This window comes from Mus musculus, chromosome 10 (genome assembly GCF_000001635.26).
Source record: "Mus musculus strain C57BL/6J chromosome 10, GRCm38.p6 C57BL/6J".
Lineage (NCBI taxonomy): Eukaryota > Metazoa > Chordata > Mammalia > Rodentia > Muridae > Mus > Mus musculus.
The window spans coordinates 85309965-85322607 of NC_000076.6; the positions used below are offsets into that span (position 1 = coordinate 85309965).

At 44.4% G+C, this 12643-nt stretch overlaps 1 pseudogene; it reads left to right on the plus strand.

Annotated features, from left to right (window-relative positions):
- Psma5-ps (proteasome subunit alpha 5, pseudogene) lies at positions 3505-4474 on the plus strand (annotated as a pseudogene).

The following is a 12643-nucleotide window of genomic DNA, read 5'->3' on the forward strand; positions in this document are numbered from 1 at the left end:
AGGAAGACTAAGTCACTTGGAGCAGCACACACTTAGCAATTAATGGAGCTAGGATGTGACCCTGGATGTATTAATCATTAATCAGGTATGTGCTAAGCCCAGGTAAGACAGTCTTCAACCCACTCTGTGCTCTGTCAAACTGGGGAAGGGTTCCTTTGGGTATCTGGGGTCATGATCTTCATGGAAATCTTTCTAAGCCATTTCTTTATGAGGTTCCTCTCCATGGGAACTCATAAATGAATAATCTCTATGAGGTTCATTTCTACCTGGGTGATTTATTAGTGACTTAGAAAGCTTTACTGTCTAATGTACAGGCATAGAAAGGATAGGTGATTAAATGCAGGGTTTGTGGTCATGTCTATAAAACATAGACTAACAGACCCTTTCGGTGAATGTAACCTTGATTACCTAAGGCGCTTCTCCACCATCTCTAGAGTCACTGACAACAAGTATAAAAAGTCATTCATAATAGTCTGAGGCATGACATATTGTATACAGAAGACACTCAGCATTTAAAATAGCTGCCTTTGAGAGGGAGAAAAAAAGAGAGGAAGCTTTATTAAGTGGAAAATTATCATTGTTCCCCAGAGCCCAGTATGAGAAATGCAACATTAGATTAATTTCAGACACAAAACAAGAATCATTATGGTTTCCTCTAGTCCAGGAAAACATTAAACTGGGATGTTGACGGGAGGGAGTCTTTGGTTTAGCACACTGGGCTTTTCCTTACCCCAGAGATAACTGCTGTCACCAGGATGAATTAGAGGCACAAATTCAGGGTAAGCTCATCATCCAGGACTTGTTAACAATCTGAGCATCTGTGGTTAATCAGATGGAACCATTTATAGGTAGTTCTGCCTTCCAGGCCTCCAGCTGTGCAACCTACCTCTGCTCAGCCTCCTGGGAGTTTTGAAGACCGCCACAGCCTTCCAGTTTGATGTTGCCACTATAAATGAGCTAGAGTATGGTTTTTACTGAGGATGTTTGAAGAAGGGGATGGTTTCCATGAATGCAGTCAGGAGGGAGATGCTGCAACCCTAAGTGGCTCACTCCTACACCCCAACCCAGAAAGCAAGTGTGTTGCTGTTATAGATTAGTCTACTTTACGCACTGGGCCTTGGGGGTAACTCGAGTTGCTTGCTACCCACCCCAGTGGTCTGGATTCTGGAGTGAAGCACAGACACACACACACACACAGACACACACACACACACACACACACACACACACAGACACACACACACACACACACACACACTCACACACACACAGCTCAATGGTGGGGCCACTCTTAAGTCTCCAAATGGCTAGGACACTCTCCCATTCGGTATTCCTGAATTATTGCTTACTAAAACCTATATCCCATCCTGTAGCCTTCCTGGGCCATGATCCCTGACTCTTACATGTTGGTTGTCTGTCTGTCCTGCACTTCTCAGCCGGATCCTTCTGATTCTCCGGCATGATGGTACTAACTCCTTCTCTCTCCGTTCCTGCCTCTGTCTCACTGCCCAGCCATTGACTGCTGGCAACTTTATTTACCAGCTAGAACCAACTGGGGGCAGGGACCCACAGTGTTCTCCGTGCAGATGTGTGGATTCCTGTGTAATTTGGGGGAACCGAATTAACATAAGTACCATTAGACCCAATCTACAACACAAGTGAACCTTCTCTCTATAGTCCTTTCTCCTTTTTTGGTTTTAGGCTCCTGCCTCTGCAATGGTCCTGAATAACATTGGGTTCAAGTCCATGTCTAGGTAGTGAGAGCAAAGGAAGCTCTTCAGCATTCACATACCACTGTGGATTCATTGCTTGACTGATGGATGTGGCACACTGCAGACTGTCCATTTTCATTTTGTTGAGAGTGAACTGACCTGAGAAGTCTGTTGAATCCTTTGTGTGTGTGTGTGTATGTGTGTGTGTGTGTGGGGGGTGAGTCCAAGGACCAAAGTAAAAAACTGGGAGTGAGCCTGAGAGGCATCTCATTAGACCCCAAGCTTCAGCCAGGGATATGACTCAGTCATTAGACCCTAAGCTTCAGCAGGGGATATGAGTCAGTCAGGAACATGCTGTGTTGTCTACTGTGTGTGAGGACTACAGTTTCATCCCTGGCAACCATGTCTGTTTGCTTTTTAAAGCTGGGAGTGATAGTTTTTGTTTGAAATCCCAGCACTGGGAAGGTAGAGACAGACACATCCCTGGGGTTCACTCACTGGACAGCCACTCCCTTGCCTACCTAGTGAGCTCCGGGCCAGAGAGGTTTTCCACAAAAACAATAGGTGGAGGCTCCTGAAGAATGGCACCTAAGGTTGACCTCTAGCCTCCATGAGCACTTGCACACAGAGACACACATTCACACTAACCTCCACATGGATTCTAAGGACTCTGAGCTTTCACAACCAGGCAAGGCAAGCAAGTCTGTGCTTGGTTGAGGCATGAGAAGCAGGCTCCCTGTGCTGACCTTTTAGACTCTCTGCCTCTTTATCAATAATGCAAATGGCAGTTCACAACTCAGAGCAGGTACGGCACTTAAAACTCCCAGAGATCAGGATATATCCCCACTGTGATTTCAGAGAATAAACACAGAGAAGGAGGCCCCAGCAGCAGGCAGCAGGAGGCAGCCGGCATCTTGTCTTGAGCTCTTGGTGCCCAGGCTGACCCTGGCAGTAGGTAAGAAGTAATTACTGAAAAGCAAAAAGAAATGATGAGTCTACTGCACGTTTTACACCAGGAAAGCATAACCGTTTTTAGCACATAATACAGAAATTTTACAACTTTCATATTACAAAGATTGGAAGGGAGGGGTCTCCAAGCCGATGAGATTTATACCTTACACTGAGAGTAGGGTCAAGAGGACAGGTGAGAACAAAGCTTTGCCATGATAGTCAGCAATACTCATACATAGGAATTCTTTCCTCAAGAATGAACTAGAATCTAATCTTCCAGTCCCAATTGAAATACATTCTGATTGGCTCAGCCCAAGTTATATAGACACACATGTCCCAATCATTTTTAGGTAATAGTAGCCTCACCTAGCAATATGGCTACCTGGAGCCTGTCTCTTTGGTTGGTGTGGTAGGTAAGGGTCCTTATAGTGAGCAGAACCAAGTAATGTATTTTATAATTGTCCTGCCAATTAAGATGATCTGGACAGCAATTTCCACTTCTAGACTATTACTATTCCAAATGCAGTAGCTTCCCCTAAATTCTCCAGTTTCTTTCTTTTAAAAAATGTCTCTAAGAAAAAATGGGTATGTGTATATACATTTATAAAAAATGTGTGTGTGTGTGTGTGTGTGTGTGTGTGTGTGTGTGTGTGTGTGTGTGTTGGGGCGTGGTAGCAACGTGTGTCATAGCACGAATGTGGAGGTCAGAGGACAACTTGTGAGAAGAGGTTCTCTCTTCTCATTGTGTAGGTTCTGTGAGTTGAGTAAGTACTCTTGTCTACTGAGTTCTCTTGGCAGCCCAATTCCCCACTTTCTAGTTTAATTCTATGTTTAAGATTCAGGACATCGGTTGTGGCGGTGTGGTTGATTAGGGTGCTGCTTTCAATCGTGTGGCCTTTGGGAACCCCGCGTAGCCACTGCCGCCTCCTTCTGTCCTCGCCATGTTCCTCACTCGGTCCGAGTACAACAGGGGTGTGAATACTTTTTCTCCTGAAGGAAGATTATTTCAAGTGGAATACGCCATTGAGGCTATCAAGCTTGGTTCTACAGCCATTGGCATCCAGACCTCAGAGGGTGTATGTCTAGCTGTGGAGAAGAGAATTACCTCCCCACTAATGGAGCCTAGCAGCATTGAGAAGATTGTAGAGATCGATGCTCATATAGGTTGTGCCATGAGTGGGCTAATTGCTGATGCTAAAACTTTAATTGATAAAGCCAGAGTGGAGACACAGAACCACTGGTTCACCTATAATGAGACAATGACAGTCGAGAGTGTGACCCAGGCTGTGTCCAATCTGGCTCTGCAGTTTGGAGAAGAAGATGCAGATCCAGGTGCTATGTCTCGTCCCTTTGGAGTAGCATTGTTGTTTGGAGGAGTTGATGGGAAAGGACCCCAACTGTTTCACATGGACCCATCTGGGACCTTTGTACAGTGTGATGCTCGAGCAATTGGCTCTGCTTCTGAAGGTGCCCAGAGCTCCTTGCAAGAAGTTTACCATAAGTCTATGACTCTGAAGGAGGCCATCAAGTCCTCGCTCATCATCTTCAAGCAAGTCATGGAGGAGAAGCTGAATACAACCAACATCGAGCTAGCCACGGTGCAGCCTGGTCAGAACTTCCACATGTTCACAAAGGAAGAACTGGAGGAGGTGATCAAGGACATTTAAGAAGGAGCCATCCTCGAACTTCTGTGGGACACTTTCAGTTCTAATTGCCCTTAGACTTTATTTCCAGCTCTTATGTCATGGAAAATATCCAGTATATGTGTGTGTGGTTTTTTTTTTATGAAGTCTGTACATAACAGCAATTCTGAAATAAAAAAATTAAAAAAAAAAGATTCAGGACATCAACTGCTAGATGGACACAAGGCTAAGGATTCATATCTGACTTGTTGCATTTGCAACATGGCTAAGATATTTCTCTGCACCTGTCACTGGGCTCGTCATTGGTTAGATTCATCAACATGGTGGTCAGGTTACAGGAACCACCCAGCGCTCACATGGTCACCAAATATGTCTAGAAATTGTGAGTCTTGCCTTTTACTCTTATAACCATCTTAGTCTAGGCTATCTTTACGTAATCTAGCTACTGAAATCCTATTTGGGATTCCTTTGTGGTTCATTTGTTTGTTTTTGTTTTTGTTTCCTGTTTGAGACAAGGTTTCTCTGTGTAGCCCAGGCTGGCCTCAAACTCTGAGATCCACCTTCCTCTGCCTCCCAAGTGCATGGAATTAAAGATGTGCACTACCACTACAGGGCTGCTATTCAGGATTCTTAGGTCACAGTTCAACTACTAAACCCCACTTGTACCCAGCCTCCCATGAACCTGGCAAATATAAAACTGTCAGCTTTAGCAAACAAAATATAGGACTCTCATTTGAATTTCAGATGTTGAAAGAAAAATTTTTTAACAAATGCAGTGCCAAGGGGCATACATATTCACACTAAAATATTTATTGTTTACTTGAAAATAAAATTAAAGCAGGGCTTGTCCTGTATTGTTTTTTTCAAAGCTTACTTCTATGTTTAGTGACATGATGAGTGTGTGTCTATCTGTGAGTGTGGATGCAGTGCAGTGCCCGTGGAAGGGGTTGAATCCCCTGAATATGGCATTCCAGGAGGAGGCCAGCCTTCTGAAGTGAGTGCTGGGAATCGAACCCAGGGACTCTGCCAGAGCAATGTGAGCTCTTCACCCCTTTGCAGACCCCAGATGTCCTGTGTTTCTATCTCGTCCTCCTACTTCAGTTTTATTCGGGGACAGTCTCTGCTTTTCAGTGATTTTTCAAAGACCCCTGCCTTGGCTCTCTTGTTTCACTTTTCCAAACCTCTGCTGCACATCGGTCGATTGTTTCTATATTTTATCCATTAAAGTGCATGCTACATGAGTGCAGAATTGTCTTACGTTACCTTTTTATTTCCCACATCACCTAAGGGACTATCTTACACATTATAGAAATTAATAACGGCTTGAGTTAGGAATGAGTTAGGTTAGGAGTGTTTGCTGAACATAGGCCTTTGGCTATCACATAAACGAGATACATGCTTGCAACCAAAATCGAAAGTCTTCCTTTAAATCATCATGAAACACACGCTTTATTTTATCATTTAAGTATGAGCCTCAGTATAAAATGCCTTTGTCTTATATAGCAGATAAAAACTAAGCTGTATGAACGGGATACCATAACCCGCTTCACAGATGAAAGCACCCAGGTCAAGGACAGTGTACTTAATCTCACAATGCTAGGAATGAACAGACTGAGGATTCAGAGCCCGCATATGTCTAACTCCAAGTTCTAGAATATCAAAGAGAAACTGCACAGATCTTGGTTTTTAGTGACTTAGATGGGGACATGAATACATTTCTTTTTCTGTGTAAATCAGTCCAGGGATCTAGGCAGATTCACTTCTGAGGTCCTTCCTCTTCAACATCCACTTATTGCTGTCCCTTCTGCATGACTGATGTCAACTCAATGACTACACTGCAGTCTGCAGAACTGGAAGGTAGAAAGTGAAGGACAATGTAATGCCCTTGAAAGATCTCTAACAGCTCTGTTCACACATCCTTGCCACTCAGACCCACTGGTCAGACCTTAGAGCCATACTTGACTGCAAGGGAAGCTGGAAAATACATTCCTCAGGTGTCTTAGAAACACCTAGAATCTCTGTGTTAACTATCACAGACACTGGGAGTTGTGAAGACAGAGATGAGGGGTACAGAAACTTACAGGACATGTGCGCAGAGAGGGCTGGGTTTTCAGTCCTGGAGGGTTGTGTGAGGGTAGCTGCAATACACATTTATTCTTTTCTCTTTTTATTGTTTGAGAACATTGGGCACAAATGTTACGTTTTGAGCAAACCTGCCTGTACTGGCTAGTTTTGTGTCAATTTGACACAGCTGGAATTATCACAGAGAAAGGAGCTTCAGTTGAGGAAATGCCTCCATGAGATCCAACTGTAAGGCATTTCCTCAATTAGTGATCAAGGGGGAAAGGCCCCTTGTGGGTGGGACCATCTCTGGCCTGGTAGTCTTGGGTTCTATTAAGAGAGCAGGCTGAGCAAGCCAGGAGAAGCAAGTCAGTAAGGAACATACCTCCATGGCCTCTGCATCAGCTCCTGCTTCCTGACCTGCTTGAGTTCCAGTCCTGACTTCCCTAGTGATGAACAGCAGTATGGAAGTGTAAGCTGAATAAAACCCTTTCCTCCCCAACTTGCTTCTTGGTCATGATGTTTGTGCAGGAATAGAAACACTGACTAAGACACTGCCCCAACTCCCTCTCATCTAATTTCTTCCATGACCCCCCTGTTTTATCTTCCAACTTCATGTACTCTTATGTAGATCCAGTGAGTGCTGTCTACATGTGCATGGGTGTAGGACCATCTCCTTGAACATGGTAGGACAAACCTATCAGGGGGCCTCACCCAAACAAAGCTGACACCCTTTCTCCAGAAGCCATTAACCACCAGTAGCTCCTCAGTGAGAGGCAGGACTTCGTGAGCCCTCTCCCATCCCTGATGAAATTTTGGTTGGTTTAATACTGTGCAGGCTCTGTGAGTTCATATGTACAGTGACCCTATCATGTTCACATTTGTTCTTCTTTCTGGCACTTGACCATCTTGTCTTTGTCTGAGAAGTTCCCCACTTACTGAAACTGCCACCTCTCACTGAATGGTTCCTACTCCTGTCTTTTGCAGAAGCCAGGAATTTGCCTTGCCAGCCTCTGTGGAACCCAGAGCAATGGAATGGACCTGTGTGACAAATGGTTACTACTGAAGCACAAAGAATCCATTTTGGAGATGGTGACAATCTCTTCATCCACGGGAGGCTGTGCAATCAGAAGTTCCACAGTTGCAGCGACCAGCACTGCTGGTGTAAACTGAAGAGTTTGTGCCTGGGGTGGCAGCCATGCTCCTGTAGTAGATGCTTAACTGTCTCTACGCCTTACTTTTCTCCATACCAGACTCATGCCTTGGCCACGTGATTCATTAGTGTGCTGTGACAATGTGGAGTCTACATTCTGGATCCATTGTCCTTGAGCTGGAAGGGACAGCATCTCTTGTCTACTAAAGAAAAAATGGTTTCAAGAAGTATGGTGAACGAACTTCCATCAGTTCACTAGAGCCTTCCCCTTTGCCATGGGAAGTGTGTGCCACATAGCCAATGAAAGAACCAAGTCTTTCCCTGAGCCCAGCTAAGACTGGCTGAGCCAATGATGAATTGCAGCTTGCAGCTAAACTTGTAGCAATCACCTTGGTTGTTCCTGCTTATGTGGATACTAAATCTGGCTCTTAACCTTTCCAGTGGGGCTGGGGAACCCGTGATGCCTGATACCCTTTGATAGTTCCTTTTTCACGGAATGAGAGTAAGTTATGCAACTCAAACCCTTGACTACATTACGATCAACAATCAAGGGTCCAGGGTCAGGGCAAGAAAGAGTATCTCTCACTCCCTCTATAGTCATAGTTTCGAATCTCACTTTCTCTATGGTCACAGTTTCAAATTTGTTGCACAAAGTATTTCAATACTTACTGTCTTTGGGCAGTGAATGAGAGCTCTGAGTCTATGTTTTCTAGATTTAGCACTGGTACTACAGACCCTTCTCTTTGGTGTTACTCGATAGAGTTTTCTTTTCCTTCTTTCAAATCAAGGAGGGGTAGGGGAGACTTGGTTGTAATCCAAGAGACAGGCTCTAATCCCAGGGTCACAAATAAGCTTCATGACCTTGAAGTCACCACTCCTTCTTTGGGTCTTAGTTTCCTCTGTCTACTCACTTTCTAATGACAGCTGTCATTAGGGACATGCCATGGGAAGAAGCCACAAGCTCTAAATAAGGCATCATATGTGATGTGTGTCTGTTTCCCAGGTGATGTAGTATTAAAGATGTACCAATGTGTTCATCACATAAAGCAGCCTAGAAGGAACTGTGCAAACACACCCTAGTGGTTTTAAATAGGAATGGCTCATAGATTTGAATGCTTGATCACCAGGGAGTGGCAGTATTAGGAGGTGTGGCCTTGTTGGAGGAAGTGAGTCACCAGAGTTGGGCTTTGAGGCTTTAAAAGCTCAAGCCAGGTTCAGGGTCACCTCCTTCCTACTGTGTGCCAATCCAGATGTAGAACTCTCAGCTACTTCTCCAGCACTATGTCTGCCTGTGTGCCGCCTTGTTTCCCACCATGACGATAGTGAACTAAACTGTAAACCAGTCACAATTAAATGTTCTTTTATAAGACTTGCCATGGTCATGGTGTCTCTTCACAGCAACAGGACACTGACTAAGGCAGAGGTTAACTGTGGCTTCTTTAAGACTCTTAAAATTATGAGTGACTTGAATAATCTTTTATAAATGATCTTGCATTTTGCATATTTTTATAATGAGCACGTATTACTTTGGTAATGAGAAGAGGGTTTTTTTTCTTTTCTTTTTCCTTTTTTTGAAAGGCTCTAATGTGCTGGGTTAATATAGGACATTTATTATAGGATGTTTGCTTGAAAGGACTTTGGCTGAAAGTGGGACTTTCTTACAAATTAAAGTAAATACAAGGAAGGACAAAGAGAATGAGGAGGAGACTCGGGTGTTGGGGGAGGGCAGCAGGGAGGCACCCCATGGCAGCCAGGGCACTAGCCACTCATAAGGAAGAGAGTAGAGAGAGAAGGTTGGTGTCTTAAGACAGTAGGGTTATTGTTGCCATGATAAAGCACCATGACCAAAATCAACTCAGAGAGGAAAAGATTATTTCTCATCAAATATAGCAAGGGTTGGAACTCACATTGGGCCGGAACCTGGAGGCAGGAGCTGATACAGAGGCCATGGAGGGGTGCTGCTTATTGGCTTGATCCACATGACTTGCTGAGCTTGCTTTCTTATAGAAGCCAGGACCACCAGCTCAGGGATGGCACCACTTTCAATAGGCTAGGCCCTCAATCCATCAATCAGCAAGTAAGAAAATGCCCTAGCAGATCGTCTAAAGCCTGATCTTATGGGGGCATTTTCTTCATTGAGCCTCCCTCCTCTCAGATGACATTACCTCCTGTGAAGTTGCCATACAATTATCCTGCACAATTAAGCCCTTATCAATTGATACACAAACCCATCACTGTTAAGCCACAACCTTTCCTTTCCTGTTCATCCCCTAGATGATACATCAATATCAATATTACAATATGAAACATTTTACAAACTTAAAAAGTCCCATAGTCTTTAAAAATTCAATTATTTTAAAATTCAGGTAGATTTTTTTTTTAATTCAAAGTCTCTTTCATAACCTAAAATCTCTGTAAAGACTTATTCTTTCCACAGTGGCCTTTTATAAAATCAAAAATAAATTAAACACACCCTTACCTCAGGAGGGAAGAACCAGGGCACAGTCACAATTAGATCAAAGCAAAACCCAACTCCCATCAGCGTAAATAAGGTAATGTCCAATGTCTGGAATCCACTTCTCCAGCCCTGCCTCTGTAGCATGCTTAGCTTGTCTTCTAGGCTCATGCTGACTCCATTCCACTGCTGCTGTTAGCCTAGATGCCATCCCATGGCTCTGGCATCCCCTGAACTGCTAAGATCTTCTGCTTTCCATGACCCCTTCATGCGTTCAAAGCCAGTACCACCTGGGTGACTCTTACACGATCAAGTCCCGCTGCCAGCCTTGGCTGCCTCTAGAACACACTTCTGTGTGCTGACTCCCATGAAACACTTCCCAAAAGACTTCACCTCAATGATACTGGGCTCCTCTTTATCTCTGCTAACTTCTCAACTCCAGTTAGCCAGCATCGATTGTCCTAGCAATGTAAAGCTTTCACTTCGGTGGTGCTGGTCTCTTGTTAATCCTGGCCGACTCTTCAGCCTCAACTGATCAGAACAACAGAATCTTAATTCAAAATAGCAAATAGCCTTGATTGAGTCTTTAAAACTCCTTCTGAAACTTCACAAGGCCTGGCATTTTACATAGCTTATCTCATTTACGACTTATGCCAGAACTGAAATAGATACTATTATTGTCCCCATTTTGGATGAAAAAGAAAACAACAACAACAACAACAACAAAAGACCTATGGCTTGGTGTGTTGAAGTTACTTGCATAAATGAGGGGCAAGTGACTCTAATTATCCTGGCTTCAAGTCCATCTACTTCATGCCTTGCAATATAAATAACACCAATAGCAGAGGTGGAGAAGAACATAGCAATCTGCTAGGTGAAAGCAGAGAGATCTTCTGGGAAGAGGGGACTCTTGAGCTGTGTCTTGGAGGATGAGCAGTCTGTGGGGACAAGGATGTAGGAAGGACATGCCAGGCAGGGAGGCAGAATGTTGAGGCAAGGGGTGGGAAAACCATTTGGCTTCTTTAGGAGATCCCAAATAGTCTGGTCCCACTGAAAGTGAGGGGCCAGCAGGAGAAGGCTGTGAAGGATGAGGGGCCCATTAAGGCTTTGGCTCAGCATCTCTTACACCTGGTGGCTTCTTCTCAGAATCAATCATGGTCATGTGGTGACGCCAGCAGGCCAGGGTGAGCCAGCAGGGGCCTCACAGGGCCTGCTGCTTCCAGTCCATCTAGGGCTCTTTTCCAAACAGAAGAATTGAGTCTCTTCCAGAATAGTCCCTAGTGAACTTTGAAGGCAGCCTGTCTGGGTGCCAGAGAAAGCAGCTGGGTTGGACTATGAGAGGGAAACTTCTGACAAAAAAAAAGACAGAAGTCTTTTATTACCTCAAGTGCATGATGGTCAAGGCCACAGGCTTTGCCAGGTGTTAGATTTGAAGCCTGGCTTCTCCAGTAGCCTACTGTGTGACCTCAAGGATGCACTTACAAGCCATGCCCCACCTTAGTTATAAAACACCATGACCAAAGCAACTTATAAATGAAAGCATTTAATTTATGGCTCCCAGTTCCTGAGGGTTATAGAGTCCATGACCATCACAGTGGGTAGAATGGCAGCAGGCAGGAAGGCATGGTGCTGGAGAAGCAGCTGAGAGCTCACATCTGATCCACAAGCAGGAGGCAAAACAAGGCAGAGAAAACTAAGAAACACACTTCCTCTGACAAGGCCATTCCTCCTAGTCCTTCCCAAACAGTTCCACCGAATGGGGACCAATCATTCAAATATATGAGCCTATAGGGTTTGTTATCATTCAAACCACCACATGCCCCTTAAGTATTCCACACACATCTAAGCACCATCAGACATATTTCTCAGGCTACTTGTGAAGATGAAGTTGCCATGACAGATGTGCAACTAACCTTGAGTGGATGGCAGCCTCAGAAGCCATCACGGCTAACTCATCCAGCCCCAACTCAGCAAAGACGTATCGAGCATTTTCTCACGCTCAGCAGTGGTTTATCACTGTGAAGAGGAAATGTCACATCCATGCCTTCCTGCAGCTTAGAGTCTAGAGAGGGAAGCAGAAATAACACACACAAACCTAATGAGCCTTATGCGGATGGTGGTATGGCAGAGAGCAAATACTCTGTGGGAATGTGCACAAGCAAGCCGCTGAGAGCTTTAGATAAGAGACTCACTGTGCCTTCCTTTGAGCAGAAGGTAAGAATCTAAGGAGCTAATTTTATGAAAATACAGGGCAAAATGATTCGACAACATACCTGGGGTGGTGCAATAGGCTTCATGAAGGAAGAAAATACATCAAAGACTTGCTTAGATCCCCATTTTAAGTTTTAAAAGATTCCTTGAGAATTTCATACATGTATGCAATGAAATACAATCATATTCACCCTTTTCTCATCTCCAGTTACTCCCAGACTGATGCAACATACCTCCCTATCCGCATGAGCTTTCCCTTTTCTTTTTAATAATTTACTAAGTCAATTTAGTGTTTCCTATAGGTCCATGGGTACACGGCCATCCACTGGAGCATGGCAGACCTGCCAGTGACCATACCCCCAAAGAAAAATGATCTACCACCCTTCCCCCACAGCTATCAACTACCAGTAGCTCTTCAGTCAGGGATGAAGCCGTGTGAACCCCTCCCTATCTAGGC